This window comes from Balaenoptera ricei, chromosome 3 (assembly GCF_028023285.1).
Source record: "Balaenoptera ricei isolate mBalRic1 chromosome 3, mBalRic1.hap2, whole genome shotgun sequence".
NCBI classification, from domain to species: domain Eukaryota; kingdom Metazoa; phylum Chordata; class Mammalia; order Artiodactyla; family Balaenopteridae; genus Balaenoptera; species Balaenoptera ricei.
In genome coordinates this window covers 123,723,940-123,731,764 of record NC_082641.1, presented here as the reverse complement: position 1 = coordinate 123,731,764, position 7,825 = coordinate 123,723,940, and the positions used below count along the sequence as shown (strand labels likewise).

The following is a 7,825-nucleotide window of genomic DNA, read 5'->3' as shown; positions in this document are numbered from 1 at the left end:
AGTTACTCATCCAGCTGGCAGCCAGCTAGATGAATAACTTCTTCTGAATAGGGTCTTCATATCATATTTCTTTACCCACCCTCCCCAGCCCAGTTTCCAGGACCCCAACACAATGCCATGCTTATCATATGATCCCAGTGATTTTTAGCTGTATGTTGAGTGCATATTAAAGAAAGAGAGAAATAAAAGGGGAGAAAGAAAGGGAGTTTGGGGTCAGGGCTGTGAGACATATGCGGTGCATCAAAGGACCGCCAGACAGCTGGTGAGCAGGGGAACACTCCTAGGCGCTAGGTACTAATTAGCTGACAGGTGGGTCAAGGGTTGGAAAAGGTGGGAAACAGTATGTTGTTTACTTCCCAGAATGAGAGGCTGCCCCGAGGCCAGGTTCCCTAACATCCCCACTCCTCCTGGCTGAATAGGTACAAGTGAAGACTGTGCCCCACTTCACCTTGAAGAAGCCCTGGGCTGAGTGAAGAGGAGCTCTGCAGACAGATTTGATAACTAAATTTACAAGAAAGGCTCTGGGCCACTTTGGCCTCGGCTAGCACTCCACTTCCTCTGGTCACATCTTCCCTGACACTAAAATACAGCTTGGAAAGACAGCTCAGTGCCCTTACAGTCGCTGTGGCTTCCTCGAGCTGCAGCCCCCTCTCTCTTTGATGAGCCTGGGGGGCTGTAATTCTCATCCCCTGACATTTATGGGAGGCTGCGTATTAGCAAAAGGCTTTACAGCCATTTTTATGAGGGCTGCCTCCCTGAGACCTGTCAGGTATAGTCACCCAGGCTGAGCACAAGGAGAGAGCAAAGGCTTGCAAGTAATGGTCCTCGCCCCCGGGCCCGCAAAGAGCCCGGATCGGAGCCTTGCAGGTGCCACATTTCTTCAATCGCGTGTCACGGCTGATCGGCGTGCCCTCGTAGCCTTGGCAGCTGTCAGTCATCCTCTGCCACGTCTGACTCATCAGTGGGTCCTGAAGGTGCAGCTCCCAAAGGCATCTTCTGTCCATCCATTTCTGCCCATGTCCACGGCACCAGTCTGGTCCAGCCTACCTCCCACACAGCCCCCGCCTGGCTCTGCCTCCTAGGCTTGTCCCCTGCCCTACCTTCCATGATCCACACAGGAGACAGAGTGATCCTCTAGATGTTTACTTATTTCTTTCATGTACGCACCTGTAAACTTTCTGATATTTCTGGAAAAATCTTTATGGAAATCCTAGAGTGAAAATGTCCTACTGAAAGAATAATCTTTTTAAAATTTTATTTATTTATTTTTTTGGCTGTGCTGGGTCTTCGATGCTGTACGCGGGCTCAGTAGTTGCAGGGGCTTAGTCGCAGCATGTGGGATCTTAGTTCCCCGACCAGGGATCGAACCTGGGCCCCCTGCACTGGGAGTGCAGAGTCTTAACCGCTGGACCACCAGGGAAGTCCCAGAATAATCTTTTAAAAACAAAAATAGCGACCTTTCAACAGCTTCCTCTATTGGGTAAGATTTATTCAGAAGAAAATCCAAGTTCCTTCGCAGACTGCAGGGTCCCTGCATGACCCAGCCCCTACCCGCCCCTCTGGCCTTCCCTCCGCACTGGCCCCTGCTCCCACGCCATGTTCAGGGACCCATTTCTCAATCTGCCTGCAGAGCCCTGGGCTCTTCTCTCAGCTCAGCTGAGTTTGTCTCAACCTTCCAGTCTCAGCTCACGTGTCACCTCCCAGCCCCCGAATCTTAAATTGCCCATTAAGTGCTTTCAGAGCCCTCTGAACAAACTTTAAATGTTTCTTATTTGTTGACTTTCACATAGTCTGTCTCGTTTGTTAGAACGTACATCCCAGGAGAACAGGGACATGTATTTTTTACCGTTGCACTAATGCTTAGCACAGCACCTGCACAGGGTATAGGCAAAGTATACTTATACACGGTAAATATGTGTTGAAAATTAAATGAAGGAATGAAGCAATCCACTGAAACACCGCTCTCCATCTCGAAGCCCCTGCTAGTCTTCATCATAATCAGTAGAGGGCAGCAAAGACGCTAAGTTATCTAATTTCTGGGGTTTCCTCCAGAAACTTTTGAAAACATATTCCCCTTTGCCAAATAGCAGCGTCGAGTTTATCAGGAATTTCAGGGAAATGTCTTGCCTTAAAATTTCTTTCTTCTCCTTATTCCTGAAGCCTTCTCCTCTCTGAGTCATTTACAGGTTTTTTGTTTTGTTTGTTTGTTTAAGATTCCAGGGACAATGCTCCTTAGGAGATGATAGCAGATGTTGTACTGACTAAGCCAAAAAGAAACCCAATGGCCTGGAGCCTGTACCTCCCTGCCAGACAAGTTAGCGTGGAAAAAAAGACGCCCCTGTCATCACCGACAGCTGTTTGGGACATAAGGATTTACAGCTCTCCCTTATGGTGCTTGGGGAGGGGCAGGTACCAGCTAGGCAGCTGCTGTTTATGTTTTGAGCATTTGTAAGAGCAAGTTGTGTGTGTGTTTCTAGTTGTGTCTTCTGCTTGGATCTGTTTCTGCTTATTCCATCTTCCCTTTTTTTTTTTTTTTAAGCTGGTTGATTTTTCTTTTTTTTTTTTAATGAAAGCCTCTTTCTTTCTTTCTTTCTTTCTTTCTTTCTTTCTTTTTGGCTGTGTTGGGTCTTCATCTCTGTGTGAGGGCTTTCTCTAGTTGCGGCAAGTGGGGGCCACTCTTCATTGCGGTGCACGGGCCTCTCACTGTCGCAGCCTCTCTTGTTGCGGATCACAGGATCCAGACACGCAGGCTCAGTAGTTGTGGCTCACGGGCCCAGTTGCTCTGCGGCATTTGGGATCTTCCCAGACCAGGGCTCGAACCCGTGTCCCCTGCGTTGGCTGGCAGATTCTCAACCACTGCACCACCAGGGAAACCCTTCCCTTTTTGTTTAACAATCCCCCACCCAGGGCAGGAACCTCGGCATCTCCTGCCTTTGTGGGCTCCTTCACCAAGAATGCACCCTGAATCCAGGTAATCAGCGGTAGAATCAGCATCCACAGAATCTCAAGATGGTGCTTTCATTTGATCTCTGCCCTACAAATATTTACTGAGCCCTGTGACTTACCAGGCCTGGGTGTGTGCTCTGTGGGTACAGACGCTCCATTTGATTGAAAGAACAGTTACTAGAATCAAAAGGGAGGCAGAGTTTCTCAACCTCGGTACTATGGACATTTTGGATGAGATCATTCTTTGTTGTGAGAACATTCTAGGATTTTAGCAACAACCCTGGCCTCTCCCTATTAGATACAGGTAGTACTCATCCCCTAAGTTGTGATGACCAAAAATGTTTTCAGACATTGCAAAATGTCCCTGGGGGGCAAATTCCTACTCCCCAATCTTTTTTTTATTGTATATATTTATTTAATTTTGGCTGCGTTGGGTCTTCGTTGCTGCACGCGGGCTTTTCTCTGCTTGCGGTGAGTGGGGGCTACTCTTCGTTGTGGTGCGCCGGCTTCTCATTGAGGTGGCTGCTTCCCTTGTTGCAGAGCACAGGCTCTAGGCGTGCGGGCTTCAGTAGATGTGGCGCAAGGGCTCAGTAGTTGTGGCTCGCGGGCTCTAGAGTGCAGGCTCAGTAGTTGTGGCGCACAGGCTTAGTTGCTCTGCAGCATGTGGGATCTTCCCGGACCAGGGCTCAAACCCGTGTCCCTTGCATTGGCAGGCGGATTCTTAACCACTGCGCCACCAGGGAAGTCCCTACCCCCCAATCTTGAAAGCCATTCTTTTAAGGATCATGGTGGAAATCTTTTGGGGTGTCTTTCCAGCCTGAGTCAATGACCCCTTTCTCCTAGTTCTGCTCCTCACTATCCCATGCTTGTGTGTTGTGACCTGAAGCCTATGGACTGGGCAGATTGGACATCTGACCCAACTTAGGTCTCTCAGCTTCTTTCCTTTGGGAATTTGAAACTAGGACCCAGGGACTGAGTACCAGCTGGGTTCTTCAGGGGGACAAAACTTAAACGCAAATTTAGAAGGTGTGGGCGGATGTATGATAACATGGGGAATATGAAGCAGAGATATCCTACTGCAGAGATAAGAATGAAATAAACTACGGGGATGGGGAATAAATTAGGAGGTAGGGATTAACATATACACACTACTAGATATAAAATAGATAACCAACAAGGACTTACTGTATAGCACAGGGAACTATACTCAATATTTTGTAATAACCTATAATGGAAAAGAACCTGAAAAAGAATATATATATAACTAAATCATTGTGCTGTACACCTGAAACTAACACAACATTGTAAATCAACTATACTTCAAAAAAAAAATGCAATAAACTACGGAGAAACACAGAGGAAGAGGCAGACAGAAGTCACCTCATTCTGGCCCTTTCTGGTTCCAGTACTTCCTAAGGACAGGGTAAACTTCCTGCCTTGGGTAGGAAAGACATTGATAACTAATTCCTCTTTTGTGCTAGGGCAGTTTTTGTTTGTTTGCTTTTTTCTGAGTCTAACTGGTACATTCTCTCTAGCCTGGAAGTGAAATCATAACCAGAAAACATCAGGGATCTAGGTAGTTTAGGGAACTGTTTCTATCCCTCAGGGCAGCTCCACCCACCTCTGCAGATGTGCGCCATTCTCCTTTCTCTACCAAATGGCTTCCTCACCCTCTCTATAGAATTTTTCTTGTCATAACCTTAGCTTGTACATGGCCTGGTGTGTCATGGCCTCAACTCAACTTCTGGTTTGCTGTCCATTCACTAACAGCAAACCCAGGCTGGGTTTCTTGGCTCAGATTTCTGAGCAAGAGAGTCTGATTGGCTCGTGTGGCAAAACACTATTGGCTGCCCATCCCACAATCATCCCTCCCAATCAGTTTTGTTCAGGTGAACAACCCAAGGTGATGAACCAGAATTGGTTTGTTAAGGGCAATGAGATGTAAAAGGAATCTTCTTGGGAGGCTTATGGAAAGAATTTTATCCTTGATACAAGAAGGCAAAGCCCAAGGAGGAGCTAGTCCATCCCCTTCCTGCCTACTTTGGATATGTCATGTGAGGACATGATATATGAAGCCATGGCAGCCATTTTGCAACCATGAAGTAAAGCCAAGAGACTTAGAGGGGAACTGGCAGAATCAGGCTACAAAGCCTCGAGCTGACAAATTAACCAACCTCAGAGCCATGTACCTTTAAACTTCTTGTTACATGAGATAATTAGGTATCCTTACAGTTTAAGCTACTTTGACTCCAGTATCCTGTTACATGAAGCCAAAAGGATCCTGACCGATACAGTATAGCTCATCTTTTCAGGCCAGGTCACTCAGGTTCCAGGTCACTAGCTGGCTATCCTGTCACACACCTACCTCCAATCCATGTGTTTATTCCCCTGCCCCAAACTTTTATTATGAAAATTTTTACACCTACAGAAAAGTTGAGGAAATAATACAATGAACACTGAAATGTCCCTCACCTAGATTGTTAACATATGCAGCTAAATGCTGTATATGTTCATTGTATAATGTTTCCATATTTATGAGGGTATTTTTTTCACTGAACCATTTGAAAGTTAGTTAGAGAATTTATGAAGCTTCACCCCAAAGTACTTCAGCATTTATCTCCTAAGAAACAAGAACATTTTCCTATATAACCAAACTGTCATTATAGTAGATTTAACACTGATTATTCTCTTATATAAAAATCTTACTAAATTCTTCAGTTTTCTCAGTAATGTCCTTTGGAGCATTTTTTTGGTTTGTTTGGTCCAGTCTCCTTTATTCTAAAACAGCTCTTCTGCTTTTTTTTTTTTTTTTTTTTGGTTTTTCCTGTCACTTTCAGGCCAGTTGTTTTTATCTGGTTGTTTCTTCAGAATTAGATTTCATTAAAGATTTTTAGCAAAAACTCTACAGAGGTGATGTTGGGTCCTTCTTAGCAGATCACAAGAGGCACAGGAAGCCACTGTGTCCTATTATTGGTCGTGCTAAGTTTAATCAGTTGATTAAGGTGCTATCTGCTGGAATTCTCCATTATAAAGAGTTTGAAAAGATGTCTTTACAATTAATAAGTAATCTGTGGGATAGTACTTTGAGAATATCTTGTTCCCCAACAACTTTCACCCAATGTTTTAGCAGCCATTAGTAAACCTTGCCTGAATCAACTATGTGATTACAAAGATCACATTTTTTGGAATTTTATCATTTCCTCTCTACATTTATTAGCTGGCATTCTACTGCTTAAGGAAAAGAGCTTTCTCTTCCCTCACACTCACTTTTTAATTTTCTTGAGTATTATTATGAACTCAGATTTTTCATTACCACTAATTTTCTTTTCGATTCTCAATTTGTCCCAATTTGGCCCCTTCAAGGTGGGAGCCCCTTCCAGCTGGTCTCTGTCCTTCAGACATAACCCCATCATTGTTTGAGCATTTCTTTGCTCTCTAGCAGAGGAAACCCCAAGATCATTTTGTACTTTCCTTTGATTCAGACCTAGAATCAGCCATTTCCCCAAGATAACTTGATTACTTTTAGTGAGAAGTAGTTCATACAAAGCAAAAACTGGGTGGTAAGAGTGCTCATTGCTATTGGGGTGTCACTGTGTCTAGGTCCTTTCAGTGGACAGAGCCAGGAAGTATGTTTGATTTTAAATCGTAAATTTATCTTGAGCCCCCAACTCCAATCCAACACCACAGGATTCTTCCTCTTTTCCTCCCAGTCCATATTTTATCTCTTTTCTCCCACATTGAGAAGCTGGCTTTCAATCCAACATCAATATATTTACTCATTTGCTCCTCCCTACAATACACCCAATATATCAGAATTACTGTATCAGTACCACTACCAACAACAAATCTACCAATAAAGTTCCAGATTGTTTGCAGTGCTTTTTTTTATCCCTAGAATATAGCCCACTAAAGGTAAAAAGATCTGTTAAAAAAACTTTTAACCTCGAAATAGGTTCATTTGTTTCTCTTTATATTCAGTGTTCGAGTTTTCCTTTCCTTGTTGACTTAATTTTTTTCTTTGTGATAGTGGGCTTCTTAATTTTTTTCCAGTTTTATTGAGATATAACTGCTATATAAGATTTGTAAGTTTAAGGTATACGACATAATGACTTGGTATATGTATATATTGATACAATTACCAAAGTTTAGTTAACATCCATAACAAAAATATGGAATGCTTCACAAATTTGCATGTCATTCTTGTGCAGAGGCCATGCTAATCTTCTCTGTATCATTTCAATTTTAGTATACATGCTGCCAAAGCAAGAGCTAATTTAATTTTTTGAAAACGTAAAACAGTAGCATAGTTAAAAAGTCAAAACTATATAAAATGTAACTCAGAGAGTAGTTTTCTTCAACCCCTGCACATAAGTTTCTGGTTTATCCTTTCTTAATTGCAAAAATAAGCAAATAATATATATGTATATGTGCATGCATAAACACACATATATCCTCATTTTTGCCTTTTTTATTCAAATATTAGTATACCACATATACTCTTTTGCACGCTATTGTTTTCACTTCATATTGTTTTGTTATACAAATACAAGTGTTTTATAGCACTGGTGTTTCACTTATTTGCTCTCTCAAATGTATTTGGTATTTAGGAAGGTTTTATTTTTATTTTAATTGTTACTTTTATACTAAAACTAAAATAAACTCCATCCCCCCCATCTTATTTTTGTTATTTTCTATTTATTGGTTCCTCAACAATATTGAAATTAATTAATAATTTCTTCTTTCCTCTCTTATCCCTATCCAGCAGTATCTCATTTGAATAAATATCCTTTTATCCTCATCAGCAACAAGTATATTCTATATTTCATCCGTCTTACCATTCTTCCCTTTTAATTATTATATAATATCTACTTTGCCTGGT

At 42.5% G+C, this 7,825-nt stretch overlaps 1 non-coding gene across 1 annotated transcript; it reads right to left on the bottom strand.

Annotated features, from left to right (window-relative positions):
- Window positions 1–7,109: 7,109 nt before the first annotated feature.
- On the bottom strand, window positions 7,110–7,212 carry LOC132364146 (U6 spliceosomal RNA). The gene has a single exon (XR_009502704.1). It is a non-coding gene; the product is annotated as a U6 spliceosomal RNA (small nuclear RNA).
- Between the last annotated feature and the right edge of the window lie 613 nt (window positions 7,213–7,825).